Raw genomic sequence first — 17,245 nt, 5'->3', positions numbered from 1 at the left:
CACATACTTGGGCACACGGGATCGTCACAACCCTGCTGTTGGCCTACAGGGAAGATGTTAGCAGGGTCCCTTTCATCTCCATTAGGAGGGAGGAGGGACCAGGGAGTCCTGAAGAACCTAGCTGCCCCGGAAGTGCCAGCCGCATTGTGTGGGCAAGCTCAAGGGTGTGACCCTGAATCAGGGACACCTGCTTTTAAGTCACAGCCAAGGCTTTAATTAGGGGGAACAACCTTGGTGAGACCCTGAGCTGCTTCTCTGTCCTCAGAATTTTTAGTTTGCTTTTCAATGGGCCTAGTTTCCTAACTCAGTGTTCCCTAACTTGAAAATCTATCATTCCATGTGCTGGGAAGTTAAGACGCATACTGGATGCGGTCTAATAATTCTCCAATACTGAGAAGATGATTGTCTGAAATATTTTTATGTTTTTGTGCTTCAGAAGGCCCTCTGGAAATGTGCAGATCCTCAGGAAGATTATTATTATTTTTTACATTTTACTTTTTAAAACAAGATTTTATTTATTCATGAGAGACACAAAGAGAGAGGCAGGGACACTGGCAGAGGGAGAAGCAGTTTCCCTGCGGGGAGCTCAATGCAGGACTCGATCCCTGGACCCCGGGATCATGACCTGAGCCAAAGACAAACACTTGACAGATGCTCTAGTCACCCAGGTGCCCCAGATTATGATTTTTTTAAAGTAAATCAAGAGCACCTTTGAATCTGTGGACATGGGAGTTCATGGACGTTCCAAATTAATAAAATTTGGTGAAATCAACTCTTTTGGTACTTTTCAAGTCGCTTTTAGGAGAGCTGCAGCTTGCCCATTATTGGAGCTAGGGGATGTTTGTGCTTCTGTTCCAGAGGATGAGCTTCTCTGACACTCATCCCCTCAGGAGGCACAAAATGGCTCTCCGGATGCTACAGGAGGCGTTTGGAGGCTCCCACCTCCACCTTCCAAGGGGAAGTGGAGAACAGAGCCTATTTCCAGTTCTCACAGGTCAGTCTGTACCTGCCTGTCTGAATCATCAGGTGGGGGGGGGGGGTGCTTAGACACACACACAGCCCTCCAAGGCCCAGATGCCTACACGAGGAGGAGGGACTCTTCATCAGTTATAGGAAACTGTTAATCATGTTTCCATTTAGTCTCTTCCAAGATACACCCCGATCTGCATCCTTTCAATCCAATTTCCAGCTTCATCCCCTTTCTAGCCGAAGAGTTATTTGCACAGGCAGCTTCCTCCCCCCTTCACCCTGTCCTGGCTGTTGGCAGAAAGATGATGCCCCTTGTCCTTTGATGCAATCCCCGCCCCCGGGAGCCGGGCTCACCTGAGGATTCGTTAGCCTGGCCCAGCAGGGAGAGGCTTGGCCGCGGGGAAGGGACGACAGGCTCACTCCACGGCCCCGGCCTGGGCGGCCCGGCCCAGAGTGGCTTCGCCGTGCCCCCTGCGAGGCTTGGCTCTGGGAAGGGCACAGACTCACACGCACGCCCCGCCACACACAGACACCGACACCCGTGCAGGGTGCCAGATGTCAGAGGACTCATTCACCCAGCAGCCTTCTGATTCCAGAGGAGCGTCTCTGAGCCGCGACCTGCTGTTTCCCCGGCGACTGAGCCTTCCAAATAAACAGGATTCTGCTCAGACAGGCCGGCAGTCCACTCGGCTCAGCGGTGCCCCGAGACAAGCCGCGCTCACCCCGGCCCGCCGCTGCTGGCCGTCAGACCTGGGCACCGAGAGCTCGTGTGTGTCCCGGGGGGGCAGCGTCGGCTGCTGTCTGAAGGCAGGTCCCCTCTGCTGACAACCAAGGCCAGGGGGAGACGGAGAGCCTGACACTGCCCCCCCCCCCCCCCCCCCGGCCTCCCCGCTTCCCACACAGCCCTGCGGGACGGTGGCGACTCTGTGGCACGGTCTGGAGGCGGACCGGCGACCTGATGCGCGTGCCACGGCCCGTCCCCTCTCCCCACACAGAGCTGCAGTAACCCAGAAGCTCCGAGCCGGCGTGGGGCTGCTCGGGAAGCAGCTGCAGCACAGCGACAGTGACTGGGAGCAGACGGATTCCCTCTCCCCTTGGACGAAGAGGCACAGTCCTCAGCCTGCAAGTTTTTCAGGTAAGAATCTGAGTCTCTGTTCTGGGGAACAAAGGACAGGTTACATGTAGAGCTGAGGGGGTGTGTGGGGGTGTGTGGGGGTGTGTCCAAGTGCAAGGACAACAACAACACGAGAGGGAAGATAATTGGGGAAAGTTGAGGCAGTAGGATGCTTTAAGCAGATACCACTGGGGGACACGGAGCAGCCCACCTCTCTCTCGGCTTAGACGGTGGATGACGCAGACTGCTCTGGGGGAAGGGCTTGCTAACGGCCCAGGCAGGTAAAAATAGCACCCGGAGTTTAGAGACGGTAAAAATAATCATGCCCAGCGCTGCCCGGCACCTCTGTTCCTCCACTGCCAAGCTGGTGAGGACTGGAAAGGGCAGAAAGTTCTCATTTACTAACGGGCTGGATGTGGCCCCTTGGGTTCGGCAGAAGCCAAAATCTGTGGCTTTGGTGAGTCCGGCTGGTGTTAGCCTGCTGTGTCATGCTCACCCTGGCGGAGCCTGGACATTCAGCTGCCTCGGGAAGTCTGTTCTCCGGTGGGCACCTCAGACTTTATCAACATTTGGGGAGAAAGGTCAGGCTGAAATATAGGATTAGCTGATGGTGATTCGACAGGCTGGCATTCTGTGGCCCCAGCAGCCCCCTGGGTTATTCCTTACCTTCCTTGTGATCTCCTTTGAAAATCACATCCTCCTCTCAGTACCCCTGCAGACAGGCACCAGCAGAGAATGGCTAGCCACACCCACGTCCGGATTACATGCCCCAAGTGTACAGCTTCTAGAGCGGAGCACTTGACAAGTCTAACCTCCAGGCCTGGGGTAGAATCCAGGTATCCAATCAAGTACCCATTTTTCAGAGACCCAAGAGGAACCCAGCTTATCTGGGTTCCCTCTGTGACTCTGCAGAATGTAAACACTCTGTGCTTTCTCCAGCTGTTTTAATCCACTCCCACTTTTCTGCATTCTTTTCTGCTTGGGCACTTTCCCTTTCATTCCCTACAGGGATGTGATTGTTTATGATTTAGCTCTGTGCACACCAGTGGGGGACGGGGACACAAGCATCCAGCAAAGGACGAGCCGGGCTCTGTGGGAGGCTGAGCCAGCCTGATGGGGGCAAAGGGTTGAAAAGAAATGAGCCTAGCTTTGCAAAGTGGTGTCTGGTGAAGCACTGGCCAGCTGTTTACTGGGGCTGTGCGGGTGAATGAGTGTGGATTTTGGTGGAGACTGTGATTCACAGTCACAAATTCCCTTTTCCTTTGTTTTCTTTGTGTTGGTCATTGAGGGCTTCTGAGGAAATTCCCCTTTTGAGATTGTATATCTGAAGGCAAGATCATCAAATTGCTGGTGAGGGGCAGCTGGTGAACACTGGACACCTTCTTGTGTTGACCTTGCCTTTTTTAGTATGAGTAAATGGATTTGCAAATGAGGTACTTAGTCCAAAGCAAAGTTAATACACAAAGAATTAAGAAGAGAAAACACTGAGTTTCTTGTAAACTGCCTCCCAAATCTGGTGCAGACATATGTATATATGGCTTGGTTCTATAAAGGGTTTAAGGAGACACTATCTGCTTCATTAAGTGGTTTGACCTCACAGGCCAGTAGCATCAACCATGGTGATTATACTTGCAGTGGCGATGGTAGATGGACATCATATGCTCATTTACACTTAGGGAAGGGATGCCTGACCCCGGAATAGACAGTGTGCTTGCTTAATCTGCTGACATGCATTCTGTGGATCCTGCGTGAACTCTGGAGGATCATGAGGCTACCATGAGGCTGCTGTGTTAGCTTCTAGGAATTAGTGATGCTGCAGAGTGGAGGCATACCCCTTCCACTTCATCAAATAGGTGTTGCTTGGCTAATGTAATGCTCCTTGATTTGAACTACTGGAAAAATCATCAGTAGTCATTTGTGTCACAGGCAAACTCTGTTTTAGGTAAGTCTACACCTACACATAACACAAATTATAAGCGAATGGGTTTCTTTCCCTTGAAAAAGGATCTGCTGGGCAGCCCCAGTGGCTCAGCGATTTAGCGCTGCCTTTGGCCCAGGGCATGATCCTGGAGACCCGGAATTGAGTCCCACGTCAGGCTCCCTGCATGGAGCCTGCTTCTCCCTCTGCCTGTGTCTCTGCCTCTGTGTGTATGTGTGTGTGTGTGTGTGTGTGTGTGTGTCATAAATAAATAAATAAATAAATAAATAAATAAATAAATCCTTTTAAAAAAAAAGGATCTGCTAATCAACAAATGTTCGTCGAGTAGAGACAAGGTGTCCCATCTAAAGTTACAACTGGATCAAGCCCATGCAATGGCAGAGAAGGGAGGGCACCTACCTGGATGGGCAGGTAACAGAGCATTCTCTGGCCTGGACTGACAGGATGTCTAACTCAGCTGGGAGGCAGAGTCCAAGGTATGGGAATAAGGATAAGCATCTGGGCCAGTGGGAAGGGAATAGTCATGGTCTGATTCCTAAATATCACTACTTAAGAGAGGCAGCCTAACAGGGTGGCCAAGGGCATAGATTCTGCAGCTGAACTCCCTGGGGCTTGAACCCAGACTGCGCCATTTATTAGTCCTGTGGCCTTGTGCCTCAGTTTCATCATCTGTAAAGTGGGATAATAAAGTACCATTCTTGTCGGTGAAAGGATCAAATGAGTAATGCTCTGAGTACCGTGCCTGGCTTATAGCGAAGACTATGTCTTTGCTATTATTACTGAAAGGTGGGTCTTAAAAGGGTGTCCACAGTCCATTTATTCCAAAGTCCGAAGTGACTCTCTATGAGTGGCCACTAGGGACGCCTTTTGGGCAGCATGGAGGCACTTTGGCACTGGCATGGCGTTTTGCTTGTATCTCTGAGCATTCCGAATTCGAAGGGCTTCTGTGCTGGTTGCCAGCGTTTCCTGAGCCCTTACTCTGTGCCAGGTACTCTGCTTGGCTTAACGCACAATTGCTCAAGACCACCTCTATTTGTCCAAGGAATGCTAGTGATGGGGGTAGGTGTGAGAGGCATTCCCACCTTGTGCCAGGGAAGTGTAGATGTGGGGGCTCCTTTGGAGAAGACTCATCTCAGTCTCTCCAGGGCCTGTGGTTTTCAAACTTTCACATGCATAACAATCACAATGGAGCTTTTTTTTTTTTTAAATCAGGTACCTAGGTTTAGCCTGGTTCCTGAGGGACCCAGGATTCTGCATTTTCTTGGGGTGGAGGTGGTCCAGGGGATTCCATCTTTGGTCCAAGGGCCACAGCTAAAGTCCGATCACTGCTCTGGTTCTTTTCTCTTCGTTACTGTGAACAAGAACACAGAGCCATTTGGCTTCTATCAGTGACAATGAGTCTCTTCCTTGTCATCACCTTCTTCTGGAATGACCATCTTCCTGGGACAAGCCCTCCCCCGATAGTAAGATGGACGACAGCACACCTGCTGCATCCTGACTTACTACGTGCCTGGCACACAGCAAGCCCTCCATCTCTACCCTCACTCGGTCTTCACGGCCATCCCAGCAGTTAGGGGCAGTCCTTACCCATCTTTTACAAGGGAGGGCAACGGCCCCACTGCTAGTAAGTGGCTGATCTGGGTATGAACTCAGGATGAGCCAATTACCATGGCAGCGGCTTGTGACCTCTAAGCCAGGCAACAAGCAAAGTTTTAGCTGTTCATCAATTTGGTCTTTCTCTTCTTGCTCTTGGGTTCACACTCCTCTCCTGTCCACTTCCAGTGCTAGGCTCCCATATAACTTCCTCAGAAGGGAAGATGTCCCTGTGCTTCCCTATTTTTTTCTCCTTCAGTAACTCAAAAAGGGTTGGGGCGATGGATGGGTAGAAGGAGATGTTATGAGGTGAACTAGGTCCTCTGCTTAAATTTATACACTGAAGTCCTAACTTCCCCTCTGCTCCCAAATATCAGAATGTGCCCTGGCTTGGAGAAGTCTTTACAAAGAAATTCAAGTTTAAATGATGTCGTTAGGGTGGGACCTAATCCTCTATGACTGGCATCCTTATAAAATGGGGAAATTGTGACACAGAGACACATCTAGTGGGATGACATGAAGACACAGGGAAAAGAGGGCCATCTACAAGTCATGGACAGAGGCCTGGATCCCTCCCTCACAGGCTCAGAAGGAGCTAGAGGCCATCTACAAGATGGAGAGAGGCCTGGAACAGCTCTTTCCCTCACGGCTCTCAGGAGGAGCCAGCCCTGCTGATACCTCAGTTTTGGACTTCTGGCCTCCAGAAGTATATATACTGTATACTTTTGTTGTTTGAGCCACGCAGTCTATGGTACTTGGTTATAGGAGCCCTAGCAAACTATGATAGTGGGAACCAGAGTCTGACATTCCCCCTGCAGGCCCTGAGTTTGGGGTAATCTAGCTTAGGTCAACGCATCATACCAAGCTATGACAATGAACTCTTGTCTTTAACTTGTGACTGTTCTTCTGTTGGCTTAAACAGTGTTCATGGGAGTCACAGGTAGGTCCAAGTCCCAGAAAAGAAGGAGGAATGAATAGCAAGAATGAGGAGGGAGGAGGTAAGGAAATGTAAAGAAACAAAGAGGCAGGAAGAGAAAAAGGAGAGAGACTGGGGACTGGGACGGGGGATCCTAGAGGGTCATTAATGCTCACTTCGGGTCCATTTCACTCATCTGTGGGATACCACCTGTGTGCAGGGAGCATGTGCAACACTACGGCTACAGAGCCTGGAATGGATGGGTCCCTACCTTCATGGAAGCTAGAGACCAGGTAGGGACACAGACTTCAATCATGTAGTACTTCTCCTGAGTGTCTCAGGAAAGCAAAAGCAGTACCAGACTCAGTCAGAGGGGTCTGGAAAAGCTTTGGTGAGCTCGTGATGCCTGGATTCAGATGTGGGGCGACTGGCAAGGGTCTACTGGGTGAGAGATGAGTGTTTCAGATGGAGGAAAGAGTATGGCCAAGGTCACATGGGATGAGGAAGTGTGGCATTGCCAAGGAGTGGAGGAAAGGCCAGTGTGGCTGAAATGCAGGGAAGAAGAGGAGCCAGTCAGAACTCAAGGCCCAGGAGGGGGCCGGACCATGGCCGTTGTGGTAATGATTTAGGTGCTTCAAAAGAGAACCACAGAAGGCCAGAGAAGAAAGCGATCCTATATAGGGCCAATTCCTTTCAACAAAAGAAAACTGGAATAGAGATGCCAATGGTATGGTTTAGCAGTGGTTCCCCCCTAGAGCAAGACATCAGGCTTCTGGAGCTCACAAACCTGAGGTTGGCTGCATTGCCTCTAGGGACTGAATTCCAGGACGCTTCCTAAAAACGTGTTCTAGCCATGGTCGACCCTCAACAGAGCACTTTCTAGGTGTTTGTCAGGGTCCTGTTGCTAAGGGTCAAATAGGTACAGTTCTCTCCTGTCAGCGAGGTTAATTAGCAAGCTTGGCACCTCAGATGGGTTGACCAGGCAGCCCCATGTTTGGCATCAGTTGGAGGACAAAGAGAGGCCTCGGAACAGAACCTCTCTGCTTGCTGTACTTCGCCTGCAGCTACAGGGGCAGGCATGCATTCCAGAGGCTAATTATTCAGTGGGGCCCTGGAAGATGGCAGAGATTCAGGTTGTGACTGGGAAGGAGGTAAGGGCAGGAAGCCCAGAAAGACCCCCGAGGGTATCAGGGCTGAAAGTGGGCAGAGAGGCGTCTGAAAGGAGCAGAGCAAAGCCAAATGTTGCCTTATTCCTGAGCTCATGGGAGCAGCAGTGAGACGGGCCTGGAGCAGGCAAGTCACGGCTTGGGCCTGCAGCACTCGCAGGGGCCGAGTGCCCCACCACCGCACACCACTCCCACCACTGGCAAAGCTCTCCCAGTGCCAGTGGTTGCTGGCATCATCTGCCCGGGTGGTCCCTATGTAAAACCAATGCCACGCCTTTGCCATGTGCCCCGCCTGCCACAAGAAGAACTCTCTTCCTGTTTCTTTCTAAAGAGGGACAGCATTTGGCTAAGCAAGGATGAGTTCTTGGATCAGGTTCTTAGCACACTTTGGAGAAGAGAAGCGATTTTCAAGAAGGTGAGTAAGCAGCCCGAGGCCTTTTGGGGAGCAAGACCCCCTGACCCACTCAAGCCCTGCTGGCCTCTACTCTGTTCCTCTACAGTTCCATGTCCTTACCTGCCTCTCAGACTTTATGACTGCCATTCCATCTGCCTGGAATGCTCTACCCTATTCTTCACATAGCAGATCTTTTCACCCTCGGGCCTCACCTCTCTCGGCAATTCCCCAAAGAGGCTTTCTTTCCTGTCTCTTCCTATCATGGCACTAGTCAGTCTATATTTTTCCTGTCAATTTTTTAAAACTTACTATTGCCCATCCTCCCCTCTGGAACATAGCACGAGCCTCGTGAGAGCAGGATCTTATCTATCTTGTTTTGTGCTGTATCCCTAGGACAGACCCTAGCTACAGAGCGAGTGCTCAGTAAATACTGGCCCAATGAATGAGTGCATCACTCCAGTCTTGGTGTGGGAAAGCCAAGGCCAAGGGCAGCAGTGGGATCTCGCACTCTGTTGCTCCTCATAGCTCTAGAAAGCGGTGCATCACACCTGAAGCAAAGCTGACAAGTTTGCACCAAGTGCCTCTGACCCTGACTTAGGAGAACACACCACCACCCCCCAGCTCCCCATGCTCTGTGCCATCTACTCTGGCTTAGCCAGCTTAGTCTCATCTCTTCAGAGGACTCATTTTGGTTGCCTGGAAAAATCCAGCTTTGTTGTATTATTCATGCTTAGAGACGAATAACTTCTTTTGGCTACTGTGCATCGAAGGCAAACAAGTGATGTCAGACACCTAGAAGGGAGATGTTGATCTGGTGTGTTCCAGCCCTCGCACCCAAGGAGGCAGATGGAACAATGCATCTTTGCCTTTACCATTGGTCTGATGGGAATAGAAGCAATTTGCATCAATTAATCAATGTGTGCAAAGTGCTACACTAGTACTTCTGGGGACCTAAAAGAGCGTCTAGAAAATGAGATTCTTCTTGTCGTTTCTCAAGATCTCTGTCAGAGTTTAGAAATGGCAATGTGAGGAGAGCTGAGATGAAGGCTCCAGTCCCTCCCTGGAGCCCACACAGAGCAAGTCTCCAGCCCAGAGAACATTCCCCTGGTTCAGAGTCATGGAATGGGTTGGGCTTTAGTGATATGGAATTTAAGTTACAGGAGCAAGGATAAAATCTTCGCTCAGGTGGCCACAAAAAACTTGCTGCCATTCTCCCCAGCTGATCCTGGATGACTTTGCTGAGGGCTCTGCAAGGAGAGTTCTAAGCTCCTTGGAAAGAGAGTAAACAAAGAAGCCCAAGATTCATCTCATAGTTCCAAGTCTGACCCACTGCTCTCATTACCCTTTCATTAGTCCAGAGTGACCGTCTGTGGTGCCTAACGGTAGGGTAGCAAGATGTTCAAGAGCATGGACTCTGGGGTGAGGCTGCGTTTGAATTCTGGCTCTGACTCCCAATAGATGCATGGCCCTGGCAGAGTTAGACACTTCATTTCTGTAAAATAGAATAGGGGCACCTATTTCCTGGGGTTGTGGCCAGGAGTATGTGAGTTAATAGAGGTGAAGTGCATTCCGTGTTACATTATCGATGCTAGACGTTGCTCTCTCCTAGCATTGGGTTAAGACTAGGGAAACAGTATAGGTAAAGGACCAAAATTGTTTTAGTATGCAACACATAGCATGGTATTTGCCAATAAAACATTAATTATTGCTACTGACAAGTCTGCAGTCTGGCTAAGGCTTTTTTAGAAGTTTTTGCAAGAATTCATTTCGTCTAAAAAATTGTGCCTAGGACATGAAGTTCACCTGCCGTCCTGCTGTTCCGCCATCAACTTTAATTTTTGTTCCAAGGGACAATTATCACCCTGTGCTTTCTCAGCACTTACAGCCCTCGTGTCAGGAACCTAGAACTAGCCAAGAAAGCAGGAGACCCTTTGAAGAGCTGAAGCATGAAACAGACACAAGCTACTCGTTCAGCAGTTTCAGGCTGAGGGCGTTTCCAACAAACAATTAAAGAAGGAGTCATCTTCCGCAGGCTCCTTCGGCTCAATTCACACAATGGCTCTGGGATTCCCATGGTCCGGGGGGCATGGGGTTCCTCAGGGCATAGACTCCTCGCAGATTCTGCCCTAGGGCCCTGGTCCGGGACTTTGAGCTTAAATCATTTGAGAATTCAACTGCAAGGATGAAAGCCACAGGCCGCTGTAGGCTGGCCTGGCCTGGATTTTGCTTTTGGCCGGTCCAGTGCTCCGCCCCTCCCTCCTGAGTGGCCTTGGGTAGGGAACTGGTCCTCTTTTAAGCTTTATGTTTTATGTTTCTCTACAAGAGAGGCCTCTAGAGAGTTGGAGGTTGGAGGCTAAGCGTGGTGTGTAAAGCTCCAGCTGTCTCTCTCTGTGCTCCTTCTTTTGTGGCCTTCTTGACCATCACAGAGCTGTGGAGATGGAAAAAACACCCAGTGGTGATCAATGTTTTAAAGGCGTGCAAATATTCGCTTGCACCAGGTGACCGTGAGCGCATCGCCTGGCTTCTGGAGCAGCACAGAGAGATGCATTGTGGGAAGGGGTCCGGGTCATGGTCCGAAGGAGGGGAATGCTGGCAGCACCCTCCCTCCGCTCAGCCCATCCTTGCACCACAGAGGCTGGGCCCAGATTATGTATTTTCAGCCTGCTGCTCCCCTGGGACGTCAGACTTCTCACGAAGGCCTGAAGACTGATGGTCTTTCTTAAAGGAGGTGGACCCCTTCGTGACCCACTCTGACCTTCCCCAGATGCCTCTCCACCTCCCACCAAGACCCAAGGATTTAACACACAGCTGCTTCAGGGTGGATCCAAACGCAGGCAGTGCACATGGGGGCAGAGCATTTCCAAGGCGATGTCCGAGTTGTCTCTAGTGACCCATTGACCTGACCCTCCCTGACTTACGCTGCCCCAGAACTGAGCCAAGCCTTTGGAGGGCGGATATACCTTAGGATGTCTGGCCGAGGCTCTACTGTGGTGGGAGGTTCAGATCCCACGCTGGGATGGGCCCTGGGGAGGGTCAGGGGGAGGGTGAGCCAAAGCAGGCTTCATCGCCTCAGTTACCTCCTGGCCTTCCCTTCTCCTGATGGAACGGCTATCAGTTGCAGGGCGTGGGGGCCCCTGTCTTAGCAATTATAGAGAACGTCTCTTCAAAAAAGCTCGCAACACGTCTTGTTGTAGGATGGAATCACAGCCTGAATTGACTACTTTGGAGTCTCTTTACGCCGCAGATCAAGAGAAAGACCTCTGGTGACTAATTAGTAGTCCTACATTCGTCAGACCATTACAGCCCCAAAGTCTGTTTCCCCGGAGTCAAGGGCCCTCTCTCTTCCTGGCCGGTCCCACATCCTGCTGGGCCTGCGTTGGCCGCTCATGTTTCTCATTATCTCTCCCCCATCCTCTCTAAAGGCTTCTCACTCCACCCAGGGGTTTTATTTTTAAACTTGCACTGTAATGCTAGGGCTAAGCAGGACACACTGCCCACATTCACTGGAAACTGGGCTGCCTAGAAAAGCAGCCCCCTTTTTGGAGACTTCCTTCCTCCCCCCTCCCTTCCTTTCATATTTATTGGGCACCTTCTCTCTGAGGGAGTTTGCCAGAGGACACAACAACAGGGAAGGATACAGTCCCTGCCCTGGGGGAGCTTACATTCTTTTTTTTTTTTTTTTAAAGATTTTAGTCATTCACTTGAGAGAGAGAGAGTGTGTGTGTGTGTGTGTGTGTGTGAGAGAGAGAGAGAGAGAGAGAGAGTGTGTGTGTGTGTGTGTGTGTGAGAGAGAGAGAGAAGGAGCAGGGGGAGGGGCAGAGGGAGAGGGAGATGCAGTCCCCCCCCCGCCCCCCGCCAGCAGGGAGCCCGACGTGGGGCTCAATGTGGGGCTCAACGTGGGGCTCAACGTGGGGCTCGATTCCAGGACTCTGGGATCATGACCTGAGCTGAAAGCAGATGCTTAACTAACTCAGCCATCCAGGCGCCCCAGGAGCTTACATTCTAACAGGGTAGGCAACACTGAGCACATACATACACGCCAAGTAAGCCAACAAATACGTAAATGCAATAAGTAGAACTGTGTTAAGATCAATTCTGTAAAAAGGACACAGAGGCACTGGAATAAGAGAAGCCATTACAAATTAGGTAGACAGGGAAAGCCTCTGTAAGGTGGTGGCACAGAAGTGAAGGCCAGAAGAATGAGGGGTGTCATGCAAAGAATAAGGCCAAGAATATTCTTTGTGGAAGGAAGAATATGGGGTAAGTCTCTGAGGTGAGCAAGTACTTGGTGTGTTCTAGAACTCCAAGAGAAAGCCAGGATACTTCAGCATCATGGACAAAGGGGAAACGTGCTCAAGCTGGAGACGTGTGCAAAGAACAGATCATGCAGAGATGTGGAGTCATGTAGAAAGTTGGGGGTTTTGTCTGAGGGCAGTGGAAAGCCACTGGGGATCAGAATGAGGAGGTGACACACAATGATTGACATTTTAAGATGCTTATCAGGTCCTGAGTGGAGAACAGACGGGTATCTAAGAGGGTCAGGAGGGTAGGAAGGACGTGTCTTAGCAGGGCTCAGAATCATGCAGAAAGGAGACGGTGGTGGCTAGGCTGGAGCAAGGCAGTGCCACAGCTAGAAATAGGCAGGCTCTTGCAAGAATCAGCCTGCCACTGCATGTTCTCCTTCCAAAGAATCACAAGACAGTATCCCACTTTTGTAAGACAGAGTAGACACCAAGCCCCAAAGTCAAGAGGTAGTCAAAATAAAGCAGTAAAAGTTTAGATGTCCTATTGCCTATAACTAGCCGTATTTATTGGGTTTCCAAACCCAATTAAGTAAGATTTGTCCAACACTGGCTCCCATGATCTTCTGAAAGGCATATAAAGGCTCCTTTCCACCTTGGCGGCTCTCTCTGTCCTTTACAGCTTTGGCTTAGATATGAGGCCAAATGGCTTTGATTGAGTGATCTCACCTACATACAAAATTCAAAGTTGACTTTATATCCCTGAAGGACCTGAATAGTGGTCTCTGCTGTCCAAGAGAAATGCAACTATTTATACTCTTTGGAAGAAATGAGATAGAAAACAAAATTGAATAGCAATGTAGCTATTCTACATATAATAGTAAGAATAACAGCATTACTTGTAGCCTACTTCAAGGCACTTTACTTGTAGAAACTCAGTGAATCCTCCAAGAGACTGACAAGGCAGGTATCAGTCTTAATCCTATTTAATGATAATGGAGCTAAGGCTGAGGGGGCAGTGATGTCCAGTGCTATAAGTGGCAGAGTCAGGGCTCTGGGACCGGTTGGCCCCTACTGGCTGAACAAACGCCTAATAACCAGGGCTCAGGATTGCCTGCTTTGTGACTCCTCTATCTTAAAAACTGCTCTGAAAAAGACCAGAAGGAGATGATCCAAATTCTGAGTGGAGCAGGGATATGAGTAGATTCCTTTTTTTGTTTTTATTTTATTTTCTAATGTTTGAAACACATAGCACCTAGTACATAGTGGATGCTCAAAAACTATTTGCTTCCTGAAATTGTTGGGTTCATGAGTATGTGTAATTTAAAAATTATCTTTACATCATTCATATACTTCATCATAGGAAATGTAGGCAATACCAGAAAAAAAGATTTACCCATTATCCAGAGGTAATCACTATTAAAAGACTGGTAATATTGATATTTTTCTAGTCCTTTTCCTGTGTTTGTGTCTGCCCATCTCTTTCTACCTACCTGTCTATCTATGCATATAGATGGCATGGATGCGTAAAACAATGGGATCATACAGTATTTATAGACTTTTACTTTTTCACTGAGGGATATATCATGGGCATTCTCCATTCCATTTTATATTCTTTTAAAAGAGTATTCTTCACTGTGACTGTACATTTCCCTAGAATTTGTTTAATGAGCCCTCTATTACTGGATATTCAGTTTGTGGTACTAATATTAATAATGCTGTATTGAACCGTCTTATCCAGGGGGCTCTTTTGGGTAGACCAACTAGCATATTTCTGGCATGTGTCCTTTAGAATCAAAGCAAGGGAGATGTCATTTACAGTACTCTTCATTTTCCTAGTCTTGTCATTACTCACCTCACAAGTATGTTTCTAGTGCCATCGTTTCGAAATGCAGGTGGGTGAAGAAAAATCCCAGCTGTGGCTACAAATATGGGCCCTGGTGTTAGGGAGCTGGCTGTAAATTCCAATCCTACCCCTAGCCAGCAGGGCGACTCCAGGCAAGTTCATTTTTTGAGTCTTAGTTTCTTCAGGTGTAAATGGCATCGACCCCAGAGGGTACAAAGAGGTGAATCAGATAAGGCTCTCTTAAGCACTTGCCCAGCCTAGAATGAATGCTCAGAAAATGGTGGTTTCTCTCATGATGAAGAGAGAGGAAGAGTGTTCTCACAAGTTCAGTGCTTTGCCTATCCTGCAGGATCCAAGTAAAATGAACTTAAAAAAAAAAAAAATCACTCAGCATACCCTCTGGCTGCATTACCCTTTTACTCTTTGTGTGTGTCTGTGTCTGTGTGTAAGATTAAATTAAAAAACAATTAACTTCTTCCCCTTCCTTGCCAAGAACCAGGTTTGCTGGATTAGAGATATATTTAAATTCTGTTGTTCACAGCTGCATTTAGCATTTAGCCAGCTGTGTTTTATAAATGTCTATCCTAAAATAAAAACAAAGCAGGCAAAAAGAGAGGAAAAAAAAAGCAGGATTGTCTACATCAATCCTAAACTGCTCTCAGTTTTATATAACAAAACAGAAAATACCTAACCCCTAAAACACAGACTACACAGAAAGAACTACCCTGACTTGTATATTGTATGTTGTTAACACAGACATGCTGTTGGCACATAGTAGGCGCTCACCGAACCTTGCTGAACATATTTCTTGAATATGTGTTTTCCTTACAGACAGCAAGCTGTTGAGAAATAAATCAGGATATTCATTACATCTAAACACTGTCAGAGCCTGTGTGGAGGGGCAGAAGATGATAGATGATTGAATGAACAGATGCTTTCTGAGTTTGTAAATTGAGTGTTTGGGAAACTTTATCCTCCTAATTCATGGCTCTTAAAAGATGTTTATGATCCTGGTGGAATTGTGCAGGGCTTTCTCTAAAATGCCATCAGGGAGAGCACATATGATAAAGCACTATTGATGGCCAGGCCACATTTTTCCATTTTTGTGTAACTCCGGGAAATGCTCAGCAAAATCTTAGTGTAGGTGTAATAGTGTATCCTCAGTATCAAATGGCTCTAGAGAACATAGGCAACACATGTGATTGTAGGGCAATGCATCACTGAGCCAAGATATTAATTACAGAACCAACTCCTAAAGCCAAGTACTAGGAAGCACCCCATAATTTCCGAGTAAATAACTGGAAGCGGTAAAAGTGCTAGCAACCCCTGCTCCCGAGGATTTCTTTCTTCAGAGGCTTTGCTGGTATTGGTTGACTGCCCTCTGGGTTTAAGAGCCCATGTGACAGGCGAGTCAAAGATAGCGTGCGTTCTTTGCTCTCATACATAAGCTAAGCTACTGGAGGGGAGAGACAAGCCAACAACTCGATGGAATCCTAGAAAGAATGACCTGATTGCTAGGTGAGGCGCTCCAAGGCCCCTGAAGGAAGGAAGGACCCTACTTACTAGAGATACCACGTAAGGCTTTGCAACAGAGGTAGTACTCGATAGAGGCCCAGAAGGATAAGAAGAGTTGTAATTAGCAGCAATCGGAGGGGAAGGGCCTTCCAGGCTGCCCCTGGTTTATAGTTCCTAAACCAACCATGAAGGCTTGAGAGTAGCTGGTGCGCGGCAAGGAGACGGAGGTGCCCCAGACTGATAAGATGGGGAAGGATAAGGTAGGAAGTGGGGCTTTTCAGACTAGCTTGGGGTCACTGGAATGCTCTGCCCTGGCCTTTGGGCTTTCCCATCTAGGAAGTGGGAAGCACTGGCATATGCAGGCCCTCCCTTCAGAAGAAGGACCTTAGTGGCAGCGCTAGAAGTGGTTGGAATAACAAAGCTTGGAGGCAGGAGACCTGAGGCTCTGTCTTCCATTTGCCATCTGTTTAACCTCTGTAGTTTCCACAGTGTGGACCAGTGTCAGCTCGCCCCTTGAATGCTGTGATCCTGTGCCTTGGGCCTGTCTCCTGTGGCTTCTCTGGGACAACTGTCTTCTATTGCAGATCTCTGAGAACGTGGGGCATCCCCCAGGTAGCCGCTTCTGTTCACTTCTCTCTTGAGGCTCCAGGTTGTTCTCCCTTGAAGATCCCACCTTTCCCCTCTGCTCTGACTCTTCTCCACCTGCCTCCAACTCTGACCTCTCCTCAGACCTCTCCTGCTTTCACTGTCTGCCCCACCCTCAGCTTCATACAGATGGGTGACTCATTTCAGATGTAGCACAGGCCACGAGGAGCTCATGTCTGCTCTGCAGAGTGGGATTCTCCTGGTTACCTCCATTCTGTCAAGCAGCCTCTCCATTCCTATCTCCATCCTGCACACCCACACCGGGAGTTATCTGATGATTCCTATGTTGAGTTCCTGTCATTTGCCAGTGATTCTGGACCCATCACTTCCTTCCTGCTCTCATGGCTCTAGTTTAGGACCCCCTCTTTCAATTCAACAACTATTTATGGAACACCAGGGACTATGCTGAGGATATGATAATGCAGAGGAAGCACCCGGCCCCTGCCCTTGACCACCTTGCAGTCTAGCAAAGAAGATGAGCAGCAGTAAGCAAGGACTTGAAGACTGATGAATTTTTCAGGGATGGAAACATAGAGCACTGTGCTCCTTGGTCTCTGCTCTGCCTCTGCCCTGCCCTCTCCCACCACCATTTTCCTATAAAATGTTACCAGGAGCATCTTCCAAATTCTCAAAGATTTCCACTGGCTTCCCAGTGCTTGCAGATGAAAGTCCAAACTCCTCAGAATGGCATTGAGGTTCTCTATGATTTGACTCCAAACGAGGGTGAGGTGACCCGTGCGTCCTGCAGATCCCCTGCCCAGCAACACCCATCCTCCTGCGGGAAGAAGACCACCTCTACTTCCCACACCTGAGCCCCTATTCAAGCCATCGCTCCATCCTGTGTCCATATACGTGAAGCCTACCTGTCCTTATGGCTGCAGCTTCCACTACATTCTCCTGGATCCCT

The 17,245-nt window shown here is 49.0% G+C and overlaps 1 protein-coding gene across 3 annotated transcripts in view; it reads left to right on the top strand.

Moving 5' to 3' along the window:
* The first annotated feature begins 1,132 nt into the window (after positions 1-1,132).
* Positions 1,133-17,245, top strand: part of FGF1 (fibroblast growth factor 1) — an 86,853-nt gene continuing 70,740 nt past the window's right edge. For 2 of the 3 annotated variants that reach the window (XM_026018263.2, XM_026018244.2), the window contains exon 1: positions 1,133-2,104. The gene's annotated coding sequence lies outside the window, so the exon portion shown is untranslated. Of the gene's footprint in view, positions 2,105-16,173; positions 16,306-17,245 lie in introns of those variants that run through there. The other variant, XM_072749880.1, reaches the window with a different exon arrangement.

The sequence above is a fragment of the Vulpes vulpes genome, chromosome 2 (assembly GCF_048418805.1).
Source record: "Vulpes vulpes isolate BD-2025 chromosome 2, VulVul3, whole genome shotgun sequence".
Lineage (NCBI taxonomy): Eukaryota > Metazoa > Chordata > Mammalia > Carnivora > Canidae > Vulpes > Vulpes vulpes.
Note: the sequence above shows the minus strand (reverse complement) of the source record. Positions and strands in the feature narration are given on the sequence as shown.